The sequence below is a fragment of the Octopus bimaculoides genome, chromosome Z, assembly GCF_046866305.1.
Source record: "Octopus bimaculoides isolate indiv1 chromosome Z, ASM4686630v1, whole genome shotgun sequence".
Taxonomy (NCBI): Eukaryota; Metazoa; Mollusca; class Cephalopoda; order Octopoda; family Octopodidae; genus Octopus; species Octopus bimaculoides.
In genome coordinates this window covers 43,549,545-43,572,044 of record NC_142944.1, presented here as the reverse complement: position 1 = coordinate 43,572,044, position 22,500 = coordinate 43,549,545, and the positions used below count along the sequence as shown (strand labels likewise).

At 37.2% G+C, this 22,500-nt stretch overlaps 1 long non-coding RNA gene across 1 annotated transcript in view; it reads right to left on the bottom strand.

Moving 5' to 3' along the window:
• The window catches only part of LOC149132233 (uncharacterized), a 148,918-nt gene that overhangs the window by 112,951 nt on the left and 13,467 nt on the right, over nt 1–22,500 (bottom strand). The gene's annotated exons all lie outside the window — the stretch shown is intronic.

The window sequence follows — 22,500 nt, the reverse complement described above, 5'->3', positions numbered from 1 at the left end:
TATATTTTGATTTCAATTGTATTTTTATTTTTATTTCTATCTTATTTTTGCTGTTGTTTTTCTTCTGGTCTCTACCACACCTCTGTTTTTACCTCTTGCTCTACATCTGTATGTAACCCTTTGTGAATCTCTGAAGAGGCCTAGAGGTTCGGGCATGTAACCCCATTTCAAAATGTCATCCGATAATCACTCCAGAAAGGAATATTCAGATAGAATGGGGCCTGCCAAAACTAGGCCGAAACAGCTGTAAGATTAAACTTCTGTTCATCCTCTAATTCCTTATGTACTTTGTACTTCTATATGTAAACCATGTTGGCAAAATAACATAGTCTGCCATGGACACCTGTGCTTTGGTTCTTCCTTTCTTTTTCTTTTCTTCCTTTCTTTTGTCACTTTTGCTATGAATTAAATTAATGAATTCAACGGGATACACCGTCTGCAAGTAGTTGGGTTCAGCATATTATCCTCCATTTTCTAATTGTTACACACCCGCTCCCATTGATTGCACCTAGTATAGCACTAGTGTAGCAATAATTGGGTACCCTCCCAGCAGTATACTGGATAGATACTATCCCTTAGTGGGTTGTACCCCCAACCCCTAACTCTCTCACGCTATATATATATATATATATATATATATATATATGTATGTATATGCTTGCACAAACCAAATCTACACGCAAAGTTTCCGTCGGCCCGGTGATATAGTAGAAAGTATATTCGCAAGCTGTTGCGGATTGCAATTGAATCCGGAATGTGGTTGCAAAGCGCTCCTTAACCAGACAGCCATCCCTGTGCCCATATGCGTAGATATACCTTGATCTTCCATACAGTTTCCCTTCTCTACCCACAAGTTTTTGATTTCACCCCTGGCCTATAGTAGAAGAGATTGCCCAAGGTGCTTTGCAATGGGAGTGAATCTGCAACCATGTGGTTCGGAAGCAAATTTCTTACTAAACAGCTAGGAATTTCGAGATGTTCGAAGTTTTCAGGGAATGTGTTGATGGAGACTTTTAATGAGTGGTTTTGCGTATTTCTGACCCTCGTATTATGAAGTTAAAAATTGTATGTTATGATACAATCGAGGATCGAACTAGTATGTGTGGCCACTACTTTAGAAAATGACCAACTACAATATACGAATGTACGTGTGTGTACATATAAATTCGTGTTTGTGTACCTACTCATTTTCTTCTCTCTCCGGTTTATTTTCTTTATTCGTTCTCTCCCCATTTTTATCCTTTCAATTTTTATTGTCGAAGAACGTAGACTCGAAACATCAAAGACTTTTCCATTCTTCCCGAGCGTTAAACTAATACATCTGCTTGTTGTTCCTTCGCCTGTCTTCGTAAACTTTTGTATATATATATATATATATATATATATATATATAACACGCGATCTGAATTGTAAGACATTACAATCTATGAATGCGATTGATAGTGACACTTTCCCTCTCCACATGCACATAAAGAGAAATATGAGTACACACATAAACACCGACAGAGAGATAGAGGCAGCGGAAGGAATACAGACGGCGTGGAATGACAAATATTACTATTGAGCAACATTGATATAAACACTTCGTCACTTCAGAAACATAGAGAAACATGTACTCATACATAAACAGATGTGTGCGTGTGCTTATATATATATATATATATATACAAATATTGCAAGCAAAAACATTGAAAAAAATGCATTATGCCAAATTTGGACATACGACAGTTTAACATAATAGCAACGATATATATATATATATATATATATATATATATATATATATATATATATATATATATATATATATATTAATATAGGATACATTAATATAGTTTTTCTCAAATATTTTAACAGACCAAGAAGATGGAAGAAATTCATGTTGTCGCTTTTGTGGCTAAGATTAGACTACACTGCCAAGAATCGCATGAAGCCTATTTGGGGTCATAGTGTTGTAAAGGATTGTAATTTATTTCTAATTCATTTATCTCTTTATCAGCTACAAAATCTAAATAGAAGACTGTATATTTTGAGTAAAGGACAAGAGTGAGTTGACAGCTAGGTATGGTTATAAATATTACCAAGAAGGAAAGAAGACATCAGGAGTCGTCAATTGGATATAACTGCCTATAAAAATAGGCTGGGTAGGGGAATACTTTAAATCATGAAGTTAATTATCAGTTAAAGGGGCAAGACGCTAAGAAACTTAAGATGTTAATACAAAGGAAATTTTATTTTGGGGCACTATGGGTGATGGTTTATAAACAATATTGTTATGTTATATGAAAATAAAATTTAAGATTTTCAAATATGTATATATATATATATATATATATATATAGAGAGAGAGAGAGAGAGAGAGAGAGAGAGAGAGAAAGAGAGTGAAAAAAAAGAAAGACAATGACAGTGCCCGGATGTGAGAGAGAAATATTAAAACAAAACATTAAACTGTCTGATTTCTAATAACTGTAAGACAAGACCCTTCGGCTGTGAGAAGGATATGAAAGTATAATAGGGAGACAGGAGCTTGAGAAAGAGAGACAGAGAGAGGGAGAGATAGAGAAAACGAGTAAAACATTAAAACGCCTGCTATCAAATATGTCGAATCAGTAACACCAAATAAGCGGCGCCAAAAGGTTGTGCCAGAACGTCAGATGCACTTCCAAATCCGATACAAATGATTAACTAATCGAAAATGATTCTACATTCACTGGAACTTCTTAGATTCCCACCATATACACTCATGCTTAAAGAAGAAATACCTGTTATAAACCAAACCCACGTCTCAAAACAAAAAATAACTTTTCAAGGTTACTATGTTCCGTAATATCGGTTAGAAATTTGGGATCAAGATCAGCAATTTTAGGGTAGAGAAGTTACCAGCATTTGACTGGTACTTGTTTTACTGATTCCGAAAGGATGAAAAGCAAAGTCAACCTCGATGGGATTATAACTCAGAATATAACCAACCGGAAAAAATGTCACTTAGCTTTTTGCCCAGCGTGCAAACAATTCTCCCAGCTCCTCTAGTACTCCACAATATTCAGATTGCAATACTTTCTGGGTGTGGCAAAGAGGAGATAATCATTTTATGAAACCCTCGCAAAAATATTGCGACATAAATAGAAGCACTATGGAATCCGAAGAATGTAGAAACTGGGTGAAAATTATTACTGTTCTAAAAATTACTCCAGTTTTAATTACCTAAATTGGTGGCGAATTGGCAGAATCGTTTGATCGTCGAACAAACTGTATTTCGCCAGTATTTACATTGTGAGATTAAATACCATCGGGGTTGATGAAATAAGTACCACTTAACTACAGGGAATTATATAACCCCTCTCCAAGAATTGCTGGTCTTGGGCCAAAACGTGAAGCCGATATTACTATGAAGGTGACATACTGGTAATATACTCAGCAGTATTTCTTCTTGTTATTTAGATCCTGAGTTCAAATTCCACTGAATTGATTTTGCCTTTCATCCCTTCGGGGTCGATAAAATATGAGTACTTGTGCACTCAAGTCGATGTATTTGACTAACCATTCTCATAAGACTTTAGGTCTTGTGCCTATCGCAGAAAGGATTATTATTATTATTATTATTATTATTATTGGCATCTAGAATTTCATCAGGAGCTCAGCCCTCTACTCAGTCGGGCAATGATATCTGTGGATGTTCCGCTTATGAAATTTACGAAATTTATAGAGTATTAGTGGCGGAAAGTGCAACGACGTTCTTGGAGAGACTCTGGGCGCCGAGGAAAACGAATTGGCTAGTGTGTTCCTAAGGAAATTCCGGTCGGGAACTATCATGGATAATTTCTAGATGTGCTATCAGACGGGCTTGTCCGAGATGCACGCAGAGTGACGAAACCGTTCTGCACGCACTCGTTCAGTGTCTGGGCATTGCTGACTTGTGGGGTTATGTTGAACAACAGCTGTCATATGTGGGACGGATCCGTTTGTCGGTCGAGTCTATAGTGATGATTGCTCCGCCACCCTCCTTCAACCGGGCAGGCAAGGCAGTTTTCCTTTGCTTGGTGGCTACGGCGTAAGAGGTTCTTTGGTGGACAAGGCTGAAAGGCATGAGGACAGACACATTCCTCTTTTGTAGAGCTCTCATTGACTTCTTCAAGTTTCACTTGAAAAGGAAATTGAGAGTGGAGAGGGAAGTGCTGTCCTCGAGTGAATTTATCGAAAGGCGGGTGAAAGTTGTGAAAATGGCAAGAGTGGATGGTACCTCTCCAAGTATATACTTGTGAGTCGGGGAGAAGGAATTGGAGAGGGCACACGCTCCTGGGATTCAGGGAAATCTTGAACAGTAGGCTTCCTCGATTATCCCTAGAAGTCCTGATTCAAGAAAGCTACAACTCTATCACCCCACCCCTGATTTTTAAACCTTTCTATATTATGCATATATCTCTTTCTTTTCGTTGTATATCATGTGTACTTTTATTCTTTTATAATTTTTTTTTATCATTTCATTATATGTAACCCCCCACCCACTCTATGTCTGTATTGTCCCCCTCATCCTTCACCCTGGTGGCGAATAAGCTAAATCATAATTAATATTATTATTATTAATATTATTATTATTATTAATATTATTATTATTATCATTATTATTATTATTATTATTATTATTATTATTATTATTATTATTATTATTATTATTATTATTATTCCCCCCCAGGTTGACTTTCATCATTTCGGCGTCAATAAAATAAATATCAGTTGAGTACTGGGGTCGATCTAATCGACTTAGCCCCTCATCCAAAATTGCTGGCCTGATGCCAAAATTTGAAATCATCATCATCATCATTATTATTATTATTATTATTATTATTATTATTATTATTATTATTATTATTATTATGAAAGGCGGCAAGCTTAGCGGTATTTCGTCTGTCTTTACGTTCTGAGTTCAAATTCCGCCGAGGTCGATTTTTGTCTTTCATCCTTTCGGGGGTCGATAAGATAAGTACCAGTTGCGTACTGAGGATTCGATGTAATCGACTAGCCCCCTGCCCCAAATTTCAGGCTTTGTGCCAATTGTAGAAAGGATTAACTATTATCATTGCGGTGCGTTGGCGTCATCAACATCATCATCATCATCAACAAGTGCATCAATAATACGAGTAACAGCAACATCATCAACATTACCAGCATCATCACCATAAGCAGCATCATCATCGTCGTCATTACCATCAACAACAACAACAACACGAGCAACAATAACAACAAGGGCAACGACTACAGAAACATCATCATCGCCGTCCTCATCATCTTACTTACCACTACCATCAACCACATCAGCAGCAGCAGCACCAGAAAGAACAGTAAAAATAACATCAACACCAACATCAGCATCAACATCATCATCATGACGAAGAGCAACAACATCAATACCATTACTTTCACCAGTATCACCACCACCAACAACATCAACACCATGATTAAATCCTCACTTCCACTAACAGTGACATGTACAAACGCAGTCAGCCTACTACTACTACTACTACTACTACTACTACTACTACTAATATCTCCATTGCCGCCGCCACTACTGCCTCTCTGCCTAATGAGGATATTACACTAGCTGCTGCTGCTGCCGCTACTGTTGCTGCTGGTGCTGCTGCTGATGCTGCGACTACAGGTGCTGATTTCTGTTTGTGTCAATAATGCGACTACTGCTGATGTTGGTCCCAAAGACTTTATAAACATGTAGCGCTTTCCAAAATGTTATTAATTTAAGTCGTATGTGTGAGGGACGAGAAGGTTGCACACAGTGTATGTGTGTGTGTACATATGCATATATATTTATATATATATATATATATATATATATATATATATATATATATATATATATATATATATATACATATATATATACATATGGCAAATATACTTCACTTTATGTATATATATATATATATATATATATATATATATACATAAGTATATATATGCATATATATATATATATATACATATATATGCGTACATATAAATACACACACACACACACACATATATATATATATATATATATATATATATATATATATATATATATATATATATATATATATATATATATATATATATATATATCTGAACACTATTCAATTTTTTTTCTCCGTGTTTTTCTCCTTGTCTCCGTATTCTTTCTGTTGAAGAGCGTAGCTCGAAACGTCAAAGACTTTCCGTATTCCCGAGCGTCATACTAATATATACTTTTGTTATTTACACCACCTGTCCTCGTCTGTTGTTATTTTTTGTATATTCTCCCATATATATATATATATATATATATATATATATATATGTATGTATGGATATATATTGGTGTATATATGTTTGTGTCTGTGTCTGTGTCTGTGCATACAGAGAGAGAGGGAGAGACAGAGAAAGATATACATATATATATATATATACATGTGTGTGTATGTGTGTGTGTGTGTATATATATATATAAATATATAAGTTCAAAAAAAGACAAAAAACAATAACAAAAAAACAACAAAGTGAGGACGTGATACGGATAGTGTTATTAGACGCTATATATATATATATATATATATATATATATATATATATATATATATATATATATATAAATGTATATATATATGCATATATATATATACATATACATATATATGCATATGCATATATATATATACATACATATGTATGTATATATGTATATATATATGTATATATAAATGCATATATGTATATATATGCATATATATATATATCTTTCTCTCTTTCTCGCTCTCTAGATATATATATATATATATATATATATATATATATATATATATATATATATATATATATATATATAGGGTACGATGGGTAAATTGTCGTCACTTTATACTTTCAATTTCGCGCATGCGCTTGGTTTGTTTTTGATTTCGTCAACTACACAGTATAGTAGGGTCTGTTCGGCACAGTCTCTGGCAAAAATAGCACCATGACGTAATTTACTCTTCCAGAGATTTGGAAATAACATGCTGTACTGTTTGGCATTCCCGCCGGAAGTACCAATACGAACATTTCAGGGTGTGTTGGTGTCAATCTGAGGACAGTGCAATCTGAGGACATGTATAATGAGTGATAAAAATCAAACATCCTATCCAGTCAGCATCATCGTATTTCGAGTGATCACTAGTGATGGCAACGTTATGCCTCCATTCATCTTCCTACATGGCCTCAGATTCAACACGAAGGCCTACATCAAATACCTGGACGAGATAGTGCTGCCCTTGGTCAAGAAGATCGCTTCTGAAGACCCTACGCCTGCCGACAAGACTCTGCAGCATGTCACAAGAGCAGGAGACCCCAGTCATGGCTGTCAGATAAATTCTGCCACCACATCACCCCTAAAATCTGACCACCTAACTCCCCAGACTGCAACCCCCTTGATTATTATGTGGGACACAGTTGAGGGAGAGAGCAACAAAACTCCTTGTAACATCAAAGATGAACTGAAGGCAATGGTTATGGTAGCATTCACAAATTTAACCAAGAAGAGCATCCAGAGAAGGTGGAGGTAATCCCGATGTCGTCTAGCGCCTGCAAATATATATCTAGCGCCCGCATATATATATATATATATATATATATATATATATATATATATATATATATATATATATTGCATCTCACATAAGGACGAGATACTGCAGCAGCCTCGGTTTCAGAGGACCTCAGCTCTTCAATGCCCTGCCAAAACATTTGAGAGACATGCAAGACATGGATGCGGAGGTCTTCAAGACAAAACTTGACGCTTTCCTCTCCACGATACCAGACGAACCAATGGCTCGTAATGAGACGCAGTTTAGGGCAGCTGTGTCAAATTCTCTTATACACCAGATGTGCCATCAAAACTCTTGATTGGACCATGTCAGGTGGGGGAGAAGAGCCATGCAAGGAACGTGAAAATCACGGTGGTGCACCAGCATGACCGCAGCCACTTGGCTGAAACACATAAATAAATAAATAAATAAAAAATAAATATATATATATATATATATATATATATATATATATATATATATGCGTATATATATGTATATATGCGTATATATGTATATATTTACGTATATATATATGCATATATATGTGCATATGTATGTACGTATATATATGTTTGTATATATATATATATACGTATATAAAAAACATTGATCAAAGAACAAACATCAAATTCCAGTCGACGACGCTATATATATATATATATATATATATATATATATATATATAGAGAGAGAGAGAGAGAGAGAGAGAGAGAGAGAGAAAAGTCAGGTCAGTTCCTCCTCATTTTTGCGATTATCAAAGAATATGTATATGTATTTTTCCATATATGTATTTTCATACTTACACTGTTTTAAACATTTTCATCTTATTATCAGAGAATGTGTGATAATCAGTATGTAACACTACAAAGTTCATACAAAGCTTTATACTTTAAATATATTCCTCTTATTATCATCAAAGAATGTATATATGCATTTTAATACTCAAACTGTTTTTTAACATTTTTTTATTATTCTCAAAGACTTTTGATAATCTTTTTCTAAAAAAGTGAAACCGGTTAAGTAAATAAATATCTTTAAAATAAGTGCATTTTCAAACCTTCTTTCATATATTATATATATATATATATATATATATATATATATATATATATATATATATATATATATATATATATATATATATATATATATATATATATTCATATATATATATGTATATATGTATGTATGTATGTATATGCATATATATACGCATATATATATACATATTTATATATCTATATATGTATATATATATATATATATATATATATATATATATATATATATATATATATATATATATCCATGCATATATATACATGCATACACAGGGTGCGTAAGGCATTTGAGAACATACCTTTTTGGGATCATTGCTGTATTTTTTTGCTTACTCTGCATAATCTTTGTTTCAGAAAATAATAATGGCAGACAGCTTACTCAAGAAAAGAAGACATGCTGTTATTGTGGTTACAAATGGGCATACCGATTTAGAAATATATCTGTTTTCAAAAGTTATCAGATCTTTCGTCTACAGAGTTTGTAAGGAGCAAGAGACTGAAGGTGGAAGCGTATCACCAGTATCAAAGCTTAAAAAACATTCCAAACGCTCTGAAACCATCAGAACATCTGAATTTATCTAGCTAGTTCAGCAGGCCATTGATTACTATCCCAGAAAGTCCATGAGGTCAATTGCAAAAGATCTCTGTGTCAAAAGGAACTGTCAGAAATGTTGTCCACAAAGACATCAGATAAACGTTGTATACGATGAGGAAAGGTCAATTTGTCAGAAAAAGCGAAAGTAATTCACTACATCAGTTCTAAAAAGCTCTTAAACAAACTGAAAAATCCAGCGAAAGAAGATTTGATTTGGTTTTTCTCAAACGAGATAAACATCGACCAAGATCAAAAAGTTAACAGAAGAAATGACAGATGGTTAAGTGCAAACCTTTCTGTACTTCCCAGTGTTACGCATACAAAATTTCCTGCAACTGTCATGGTTTTTAAGATTGTCAGCATTACTTCTTTCCGAAAAGCCTTAGAGTTAACTCTACCACCTACATTGAGGTCCTGAAAACAATTGTTAAGCCTTGGATAGACAGTGTATGTAATGGAAGGCCATATGCGTTTCAGTAAGATTCTGTACTATCACACATGGCTCTAGTAAAACAGGAATGGATGGCTGAAAATTTTTATGATCACATAACCCCTAACATTTGGCCTCCTAATTCCCCAAATCTCAATTCATTGAACTTATCACATGTGGAGCGTCATGTTGCGAGAGAGGTCAATCATACGCCCATAAAACCAAAGATTCTATGAAAGCTGCCATAGTCAGAGTATTGTCCAAAATGAACCAGGACCCCTTGATTCGAGCATGTAGATGACTTAATTCTCATATAGAAGCAGTTGTTGAAATTGGAGGTGGCTTTATTGAATAACATTATAGATAAGAAGGTTTGTTTTCTTTTGCCCTCATAGCATTTTTTGATAAATAACGCTATTATATATGTTTTTTTTTAACATAAATCTATCCTCAAATATCTTACGCACTCCGTATATATAAGCATGTATATATTTATGTATTATATATACGTATGTGTGTATATATATATAGGTATGTATACATATATATATATGTATATATATGCGTATGTATATATACATATATGCGTATGTATATATACATATGCGTTTGTATATATACATATGCGTTTGTATATATACATATGCGTTTGTATATATATATATATATATATATATATATATATATATATATATATATATACAAAACGGGACAAGAACGCAAAGCATCCAGACAGTTAGGTGATACAAGAAAGGGACAACAAAACATCCAGACAGACGATACAAAGAAAACAAGGACTGGTCATTCGGAGTTTTCTTTCCTCAGTCGAGTTCCAGATTATCTTTGCAATTTCGGCTGGTTATACTCGAGATTGCTCCAATCTGGCCAGCCCCAAGGACAAACTAAGCTAAGAGCATTAGATTCCTTGGAAGAAAGCAGTGAATTTATACGAAAACAAGGACGGAAAAAAAAGAGAAAAAGTTACACAAATACAAATAACAGGAAATAGCAACAAGTGTCTTTCGACTAAGGACGAATTAAATTAAGCTGGCATGTGTGGAAATAAAGCCTTACGGCAGAAACCATTAAGTTACGGGGAGGTAAACACACCGACATCGTTTGTCAAATGATGGTAGAGGGGGAAAACAGACACACATACATATACGATGTGCTTCTTTCAGTTTCCGTCTAACAAATCTACTCACAAGGGTTTGATACGAGGCTATAGTACAAGACACTTACCCAAGGTGCCACGCAGTGGGACTTAACCCGGAACCATGTGGTTCTTACCACATAGCTTCTTACCACGTAGATTCTTACCACATAGCCACTTCTGCGCTTTTGTGTATATATATATATATATATACGCTAATATATATATATCAGTATACACATATACGCTTATTTATATATTGGGTTGTCCGGAAAGTTCGTGCCGATTTATAGTAGCTTACCTTTCGACTTATTTTAGAACATGGTTGAATCCATAAAATAGGGTTTGACTACATCTCCATTTAGAGCACAGTTTAAGTTATCTTTTCGTGGAAGAAGGTTCATGTTCATATAACCTGTATTAATTCTGTAACCCTTTAAAATAGAAGATAAGAAAGTTCATTTTCGGCACTTGATGCTTTTCTTTTTCCATAAAGGGAAAAATGCCTCACAAGCAACCAAAGAAATATGCACAGTTTACCGTGATGTTTCTTTATCCAAAAGAACTGTACGAAAGTGGTTCGCAAGGTTCAGAGCTGGAGATTGTAGCCTTATTGATAAAGAGCGACAGCAGTGTACGTTATCGGCTTATCGTTATGAAAGTTGAAGACGTTTTTTGTCTGTCCTGAGGACGAAGGACCTGTTGAGGAGTCTACAACGGCTGTGAATAAGGCAGAGCTCCCCCAGGTTGAGAGCCAGGAGTCTTAGAACCCGAGTTTCAGAACCCGTGGCCCCACATGGAGGACTACTTTGTCCTTACATCAAGGAATAAGAAGAACACCAAAATCCTGTACTTCCAGTGCGTCATGTGCCAACCCAAGGAGACTACCATTAAGGGACGAGCGGTGAGCCTCTAAAATTTGAAGTCGCATACCAAGTGGAAACATCCAGCACATACCATCCAGTTTAAGGAGAGGATCAAGGCCGGCTTTTCCCGTGGGAAACACAATCTTCTGATAGCAGTACCAGCAGCCAGTCGTCACAGCCATGTGCAAACAAGGCACGTCAGCTCAGCATTGGGGAGGTGCTTGCCCAAACTGCTGGCACTGGTCGGGTATTCATAAATCAAAATTTTACAAGATTATTAAATTATTATTATTATGGCGTACTTCATATTTACCCTACTTCATATTCTCTTAATTTCATTTAATTATTCAATTATGTATAAAATAATTATTTTCTTAATTAATGTAATAAAATGTATAATAGCTAATTGAAATAAATGTCATAATATATATATATATATATATATATATATATATATATATATATATATTCCACTCAAGGTTAAGTCTACACAGCAAAAATAGCAGTTTTTAATGAAATAACGAATAAACGAACCTTAAGTTCTGCACTTATCAAATTCCGACCATCATTCCATCCCTCATGTCAATTATTCATCTCCACCAACGCGTCACCTATCAAGGTAGTGTCCTTCCTACTCGCGAAAAATTGTACAAACCACGTGCTGACAATTTCCATTGCAGCTTGCGTGGAGATGCGAATGAGAGGCTAGTTTTTAGGGGGGGGGGTGTAAGCCTTGATCATACTCTGCGTAAGTTTATATATCGTAACGGTGAATTATTTCCCTGTTGGTTTTAAATTGCTTCTAGCCACCTTGATTATTTCATAAGTTTCACATTGCCATTTTGTGAAATCAATCAGATTCCAATGGCATTCTCCATAATATTGACAGAGTTGGCCTCTACCAGCTTTGATGGAGTGAGTATTACTGACGGGTATTAATTTCTTATACGAAATCAGCATGTTAATCTAATGCATCTCACTCACAGTGGAGAAGGTGTTCTCTCCTGTCAATACAAAGAGACCGTTTGTTTTTGTGGCTAAGGTGTCTACGACTCCAATTTCCAGCAATGCTTTTGCTCGCTGAACCCTGGTCACTCTTAGTGATGCTGGAATTATTTCCTTGTTGATTTTAAATTGCTGTTAGCCACATTGGTTGTTTTATGTAATTTTAAGTTTTTAACTTTACAACTTATGTCTCTTTACAATTTGGCATTTTAAAATTACAGATTGTTCAAAGATGTCCCTTGGGTGGCGACCACCGCGGACTGTTGGTAGGCCCACAGCAGTTACAACCTGTGAATGACGGCATACTGGCTGGACCCCAAGACCTCCCCCAGAAGACAACACGCCGTCTTAGCCTGCTATCGGCTCAGAGGACGTCACACCTTTGACATTCTCGCCCAGGCCGTGGTAGACACCCGTTACAAGTTCCATCTGCAAGACAAGGTGACCAGGAGCACAACGGACCATGTATATATATATATATATATATATATATATACCTGTATATATATATATATATATATATATATATATATATATATATAGGTTCAAAAAAACACAAAAAACAACAAAGTGAGGACGTGATACGGATAGTGTTATTAGACGCTCGGGAAAGGAAGGAGAGAGAGTATAACGTTTCGGGCGGAGCCCTTCGTGGGGAAAGACAGAAAGTTCGGAGAATGGAAAAACGGAGGAAGAGGAAAATGGCACCGATGCCCACGAGGTTACATTGTGAAAGGACCGGAAGAAGAGGTCGTGGGGGAAAAGTTATTTCTAAGACAGGAGAGTGAAAAAGGGAGGTGAATATCTGTACGGGCGCGAGAGTCTGCGAGTGTGTGTGTGATAACAGAACGTGTGTGTGCGTATGTATGTGTGTGTGTGTGTGTGCATGGCTTGGTGGTTTATCTGTTAGTGTGTATGTGTGTTTGTGTGTGTGTGTGTGTGACGTAGTGGAAGGAATTAGTAGCAGGAATAGTTAGTGGGTGCTTATGGACAATGGTTAGTGGAAGGTCAGCAGGCAGTTTTTGAGTATGTGTGTGTTCGTGTGTGTGTTTGTGTGGGGTTGTAGGTGTTGGGTACGTGTGCGTGTGTGTGTGTATTTTGTACGTGCGCGTGTGTGTATGTGTATGTTTTTGTGGGTGCGTGCGTGTGTGTTTGTGTGTATGTGTATGTTGAGTATATGTGCGTTGCTGTGTACGTGTGTGTGCGTGCGTTTGCTATTGTATGTGCGTGTGTTGTTTATGCCCATGTGTGTGTGATTGTAAGTGTGTCTGTGTGAGTGTTTTGTGTTGGTGAGAAGTGTGTGTGCGTGTGTATGTGTATGTGTGTGTGTGTGTGTGGATGTGCGTGTGTGTGTGGGATTGTGATGTGTGTGGGCTTGTGAGTGTTAGGTACGGGTGCGTGTGTGTGTATGCGCGTGTGTGTTTATGTCTGTCTGTATGTGTGTGTCCGTGTGTGTGTGTGTGCGCGTGTGTGTATATTATATATATATATATATATATATATATATATATATGTCTAAATCTATGTAAAAACGTATATATATGTATACATATATATGTCTATATATATATATATATATATATATATATATATACATATATATGTATATTTATATGCATATATATATATATATATATATATATATATATATATATATATATATATATGCATATATACATATGACTATATATATGCATGTATATAATGGATAATATGCATGTATTTGTGAATTTAGATATATATATATATATATATAATAGGTAAAATACATGAATATATACATATATAATTAACATATGTATTATATGTTATATGTGTAGGCGTGTATGTGTGCTAAGAAGCTTGCTTCCCAAGCACATGGCTCCGGGTTCAGTCTCACTGCATGGCACCTTAGGCAAATGTCTTCTACTATAGTCTCGGGCCGACCAAAGCCTTGTGAGTGGATTTAGTAGACGGAAACTGAAAGAATCCCATCGTATATACATGTGTGTGTGTGTGTGTGTGTGTGTGTGTGTGTGTGTGCCTTTGTGTCTGTTTCCCCCACCCCATCACCACATGGCAACCGGTGTTGGTGTCTTTACGTCCCTGTAACTTAGCAGTTCTGCGTAACAGAATGATAGGATAAGTACTAGGCTTTAAAAAATAAGTCCGCGATCGATTTGCTTGGCTAAAACCTTTCAGGCAGTACTCTAGCATGGCCGCAGTCAAATGACTGAAACAAGTACAAGAGTATACGTACATATATAATAGGTATCATACATGTGTATGTATATATATATATATATATATATATATATATATATATATATATATACACTCGTATGCTTGTATGTGTGTGTGCGTGCATATATATATATATATATATATATACGTACACGCATGTGTGTTTGTGTGTGCGCGTGCGCGTATATGCATATATATTTATGATGGTGATTATGCTGGTCAGTGAAGTCCTGTTATTGAACTGTACTCATTATCGATACTACAATAGCTGAATGGTGTTGATGGTGATGGTGATGGTGATGATGATGATGAATATGTGGGCTAGGGGGTTGGCGTCTGCAATCAATATTGATGTTGATTGGTGCAGTGATCCTCACAACCGGAACAACCACCCCCGCCGCCGCCAACAGCAACAATACGAACAACACCTCTACCACCTCCACTGCCGCCATCACCAATAATAAACACTACGACCACAATGATCGTTACTATCATCATCGTCACCCAACAACACGTGCTATCCCCACTACGACAATTATTATCATTATTATTATTATTGATATCATGGCGGTGTACTGGAAGAATCGTTACGGCGCCGGATAAAATGTTTAGCGGCATGTTGTCCGTCTTCACGTTCTAAGTTCAAATTCCGCAAAGATAGACTTTGCCTTTCATCCTTTCGGCATTAATAAAATAAATACCAGTTAAATGCTGGAGTCGATAATATCGACTTATCCCCTCGGCGCAAATGTCAGGCCTTGAGCCTTTAGTACAAAGGATTATTATCATAATTATTATCATTATTATTATTATTATTATTATTATTATTATTATTATTAAGGGCGCATGGCCTAGGGGGTTAGATCGAGATTTCACGATCGGTAGCTCGTGATTTCAATTCCTAGACGGTGTGAGCAAAACACTTCATCTCACGTTGCTTAGCGATCACCTGACGAGTAGTACACCGTGCACCCGTTCATACAATGTCGATTTGATGGACTGAGTGAACTAATTTACAATACATACATTTGAGTAATATAAAGAAATCATTTGTGCAGGTCTTTCGGCAAAAGCTGAAATCACATACATCGTCTTCGACAGAAAAGACCATCATTACTATTATTATCAACATGTGTTGACACTCCGTCGCTTACGACGTCGAGGGTTCCAGTTGATCCGATCAACGGAACAGCCTGCTCGTGAAATTAACGTGCAAGTGTTTGAGCACTCCACAGACACGTGTACCCTTAACGTAGTTCTCGGGGATATTCAGCGTGACACAGTGTGACAAGGCTGACCCTTTGAATTACAGGCACAACAGAAACAGGAAGTAAGAGTGAGAGAAAGTTGTGGTGGAAGAGTACAGCAGGGTTGGCCACCATCCCCTGCCGGAGCCTCGTGGAGCTTTAGGTGTTTTTGCTCAATAAACACTCACAATGCCCGGTCTGGGAATCGAAACCACGATCCTATGATCGCGTGTCCGCTGCCCTAACCACTGGGTCATTGCGCTTCCACTATCAACATTATTATCAGCATTATCATCACCAAATGAAACATTACCGCTGCCATCGCTGCCACCACCACTATCCCTGCTTTTAGTACACTCAGCAAATTTGTCAACAATTGTCATTTGTGTCAATATGTCCAATATCGGCAATCTGCCTATCCATCCATTTACCTGTCTATCTATCTATCTATCTCCCTTCTACCTACATTCGTGCCTAACCACAAGCTTGCCCTAAGTTTCTTGTTACCTACTCACATACCAACCTATGTACCAATAGCTTTATCAATCTAGCTATCTACCAACTCATCTTGCTGCCTCCTTACATATAAAGAGACATATATACCTTACTACTTATTTCTTCATCTACCTACATACTTGCACAACTACCTATCTATGTAGCTAGTTACATACACACCACTCTCCTTTCTACGTACTTACGCACCTATAGGCACACGTACCCACACTATCTTCTTATTTACCTATCTATCCGACTTTGAAGTTACATGTTTACCTGTCAAGATACCTATCGACCGATCGACCGACCGACCGACCGACCGACCTACCGACCGACCAACCGACCGACCGACCGACCGACCGACCTACATACAATCTGTTAGTAGAGCTGTAAAAATATGCAAAATTTTTCCCGAGTTCAAAATATGAATTTGTTTTGTTACCTACATTCCGATAACGAAGATTTTTATCTTTGTTAGAAAGCAGATCCTTCCTTACTGGAAAACTTCAAATAACTGAAAATAGAAGTGAATAAACACACACACACACACACACACACACACACACACATACATACATACATACATACATACATACATACATACATGCATGCATATATATATATATTCACGCATACATACACGCATACATAAAGACATATATTCATGCATACATACATGCATACATACATACATACATACATACATACATACATACATACATACATACAAGAAAAGCAAAAACAAAAACAGAAACCTACGGTTGAAGTCGACTATACTGAGAATGATGGGTCAAAAGAATATTGTCGGAACTTAACAATTAAATCAGCCAGCAAGTTAAAACAACCGGCCAGATATCGTTGTGTGGGATCACAAAGAAAAGATATGTTCTGTTGTGGAGATCAGCTGCCCTCAGGATACCATTGTGGTTTTAAAAAATGCAAGAGAAAGAGTACCCAAGAGAATCTTTCACTTTCATACCCATTATCATGAGAGCAACAGGATACATACCAACCAATCTGGAGCAAAGTATAGCTGAACTCGGTTCTTGGGAAAAGAACGCAAATCCTTAATCCGTAAATGATCACGATATCTGGGACTTTAACGATTTGCAAGACCTTAAGATTTAAAGGATGAGGGTTAAACCAAGATTCCTTCCTTCACAACCTTGCTACCAAGTCGGTTGCCGGTCAAAATTTTCTCTAAATTAAAAAGAGAAAGAGAACATACATACATACATACATACATACATACAATCATACATACATACATAACAGTAAAGAAAAAAGAGAACAACTATGCTGAACTATTGAGAAATCTGCAATTACTCTATCCAGATTACAAGTTTAGGTTTATACCTGTAATTACTGGGACCCTGGTTTATACCTATAATTATTGGGGGCTGCCTAAATACCAATCTTGAGAAAGTAGGCTTCTCAAAACCAGAAAGGAGAAAGTTAATTCGAAGACGACAGATCCAGTCCATCAATGGAACTGTTAAAATCTGTAAAATTTTCCAGAAGTTTATCATTTAAACATATATGAGCATGTCTAGATAGGCAACTATATGCATGAGAATACATATATAAAACATACATACATACATACGAAAATACCCTGCTGTTGATGTTGAAATCACAACGAAGGAGCCTTGGATCTAGGTTAGAAACCAGCTCTTTCTCTATTGGCAAGAAATTTTGAAATAAACTGAATAATGACATACATACATCCAACCAGCCATACGTACATACATACATACATGCATGCATGCATACATACGTGTGACAACTTGGAAAGGCTAGCGCTTTCGGAAAACGAAATCAGCCAGCTAATTCGCACATAACAAATACAATCTGTAAGTGGAATAGGAGATTCACTCAAAAATGTGACATTGTTTTCGTTATCTACATTCCAAAGCTGGAGCTTTGAATCTTTCTTAGAAACCATCACTTCACAGAAAGACTTCAAATAATTAATAAAAGAAAACATACATAATACTCTCCTACCCACCCACCTACCTACATGCACACATACATCCATACATACATACATACATTCATACATACATGCATACATACATACATACATACATACATTCATACATACACACATACAACATGCATACATACTCACCTACCTACTTACCTATCTAATTAGCTTCCATAGTCTCCCTATTTTCCAACGAGCCTACACAACTGCCTAAATAGCTGTTTTCCCTCCTTAGTTATTCACCTACTAAGTTACCTACCTTCCTACCTACCTATACACACACACACACACACACACACACACACACACACACACACACACATATATATATATATGCATGAATATATACGTTTAGACCTATCTAGCTACCTCTTCTGTCTATCTACTACTACCAATACTAACAATGAGTCGATTAAGACAACACCAAACATCAACAACAATGCCAGCAACAGCACCACCAAACTTACATGCATAAATAAATATCTACCTACACAGATATATATATATATATATATATATATATATATATATATATATATATATATATATATATATATATATATATATACACGCACACATACACACACCTAGCTACCTAAAGCTTCTATCTATCTACTACTACCAATACTAACAATCAGCCTATTAAGACAACAACATCAACAGCCCTAACACCAACAACACCCAACACCAACAACTCCAGCAAAAAGCCGGAGAATCAATGTAAGGTGTATAAAACTGCGACAGAAATTTGACGCTAGTAGAAGCCGCCATATTATGAAAGCATTCACGGAAGAGTATGGGGTTAGAGGAGGATAATAGAGCAGGTAGGAGGTTGTGTACTGTGCTGGGTGAGGGTTAGAGGAGAGCAAAGCAGGTAGGGGGCCCTGTACTGTATTGTACTGTATTATTGATGTGAGTTTGTTGTTGGTGTTAGAGAGAGAGTTTGGAGTATAAACTGCTAGTATACAGAATGTGTGTGTGTATGTGTGTGCGTGCGCGTGCGCGCGTGTATGAGAGAGAGAGAGGGAGAGGGAGATGTTATACTACTGACACAAAACATATACACACCTCTATGTGTGTGTGTTTGTATGTATGGAGAGAGAGATGAAGAGAAAATGTGTGTGAGAGAGACAGATATATATATATATACATATGTGTGTATGTGTGTGTGTTTGTATGGGCGCGCACACACGCTCTCACACACACACACATTACATAAATATACATATATTCTTTTACTTGCTGCAGTCATCTGACTGCGGCCAAGCTGGAGCACCACCTCTAGTCGAATAAGTCGACCCCAGGACTTATTCTTTGCAAGTCTAGTACTTGTTCTATCGGACTCTTTTGCCGAACCGCAAAGTTTCGGGGACGTATACACACCAAGATCGGTTGTCAAGCGATGGCGGGGTGGACAAACACAGACACAAGCAACAAACACACACACACACACACACACACACACACACACACACACACACACACACATATATATATATATATATATATATATATATATATATATATATATATATATATATACATATATACGACAGACTTCTTTCAGTTTCCGTCTACCAAATCCACTCACAAGGCTTTGGTCGGCCCTAGGCTATAGTAGGGCGAGCTGGCAGAAACGTTAGCACGCCGGGCGAAATGCTTAGTAGTATTTCGTCTGCCGCTACGCTCTGTGTTCAAATTCTGCCGAGGTCGACTTTGCCTTTCATCCTTTCGGGGTCGATTAAATAAGTACCAGTTACGCACTGGGGTCGATATAATCGACTTAATCCGTTTGTCTGTCCTTGTTTTCCCCTCTGTGTATAGCCCCTTGCGGGCAGTAAAGAAATATAGTAGAAGACACTTGCCCAAGGTGTCACGCAGTGGGACTGAACCTAGAACCATGTGGTTGGGAAGCAAGCTTCTTACCACACTGCCACTCCTGTTACTTGTTTCAATCATTAGACTGCGGCCATGCTGGTTTTAACCCTGGTACTTATTCTATCGGCTTTATTGCCGAACCACTAGTGTATGGGGTCGCCGTCAAGTGGTGTGGTAGGGGACAAACGCACGCGCGCGCACACACACACACACATGTATGTATGTACGTTTCAGTCTACGAAATCTTTGGTCGGCCCGAGGCTATAGTTGAAGACACTTGCCCGACGTGCCCCGCAGTAGGACTGAACCTGGAAGCATGTGGTTGGAAAGCAAACTTCTAACCTCGCAACCATGCCTCCATACACATATTGGTATAAGAGTCATATACATAGAAAAAGAAAGGGAAGAAATGAGAGTGAATGAGTGGGTGTATACGTATAGGGAGATAAACAGCGATATATAGATGTATACACACTTAGATGTATATATATGTAAGCGGTTATACTTAGGCACACCTTGAAAATCTGAGTCGAATAGATCGCGTCTTGGTACTTACTGTTTTATTTTCTAAGTCTGGTACTAACACCGAACCGCTATGTTATGGGGTAAAACAAACACAACACCTGTTGTCATGGTGTGTGATGAGTGACAAATACAAATATACACGCGCGCGTGCGCAGGGGGTGGTTTCTTTGGTCGGCTCGGGGCTATAGCTGAAGACACTTGCTCAAAATTTTGAGTAGTGGGACTGAACCCAAAACCGCATGGTTCGGAAGCAAGCATTTCAACCACACAGGCACACGTGCGCTTACACACACACACACACACACAAACGGTTCTAGTGTGCGTCATCTTGTGCAAGTGTCTTCTACTGCAGTTTCGAACCGAACAAAGCTTTTTGGGTGTATCTGGAGGATTGAAAATGAAAGAAGCCCCTCGTGGTAGAACCGTTAGTACGTCGGACAAAATGCTTAGCGGCATTTGGTCCGCCTTTACGCTCTAAGTTCAAATTCCGCCTAGGTAGACTTTACCTTTTATCCTTTTGGAGGTCGATAAAATAAATATTAGTTAAGCTCACTGGGGTCGATGTATTCAACTGGCCCCCCGCTTCCCACAACCTTACTGACCTTGTATTATTATTAATATTAAGGTGGCGAGCTGGCAGAATCGTTAGTATGCCGGGCGAAATGGTTAGCGGTATTTCATCTGCCACTAAGTTCTGAGTTCAATTTCCGCAGGGGTCGACTTTGCCTTTCATCCTCTCGGTTGAGTACTGGCATCGGTGTAATCGAATCATCCTCTTCTTCAAAATGCTGCCCTTGTGATTAAACTTGAAACCATTATTATTATTAATAATAAGGCGGTGAGCTGGTAAAATCGTTAGCACGCCGCGCAAACTGGTTTGTTGTATTTAGTCCGTCTCTATGTTCTGAGTTCAAATTCCACTGAGGTTGACTTTGCCTTTCATCCTTTCAGGGTTGATAAATTAAGTACCAGTCAAGTACTGGGGTCGATGTGAACGACTTACCCCCTCCCCGCAAATTTCAGGCCTCGTGTCTATTATAGAAAGGAATATTATTATCATTTCTTTCATTAGTTTCTACCATGTGATCATGCTGGAGCACCACTACTTTTGTACCCTTTCATATCATACTCTTGAATGTGCTTTTTTTTTTTTTCTCTTGATCGTTGGTTTATTTAGTGCATGAAGGAGCTTGACACAGCTACCCTCGTCAGTATTTTACGCCACGATGTTGGTTCATCTGGTTTCGTGGATAAGAGGATGCCCAGTTCCTTTTTTATGACATCCATAGCTGTCTACATTTTGTAGGTTTCTTAATTCTTTTGGAAGAACATTGGAGAGCTGTGGGTCTTTGAAGTCTAATCTGTTGCAGTATCTGGTCCTCACTTTAGATGGAGTGTATGGTACCTTTAGTACTACACAATGACATCTCTTACGGGCATTTG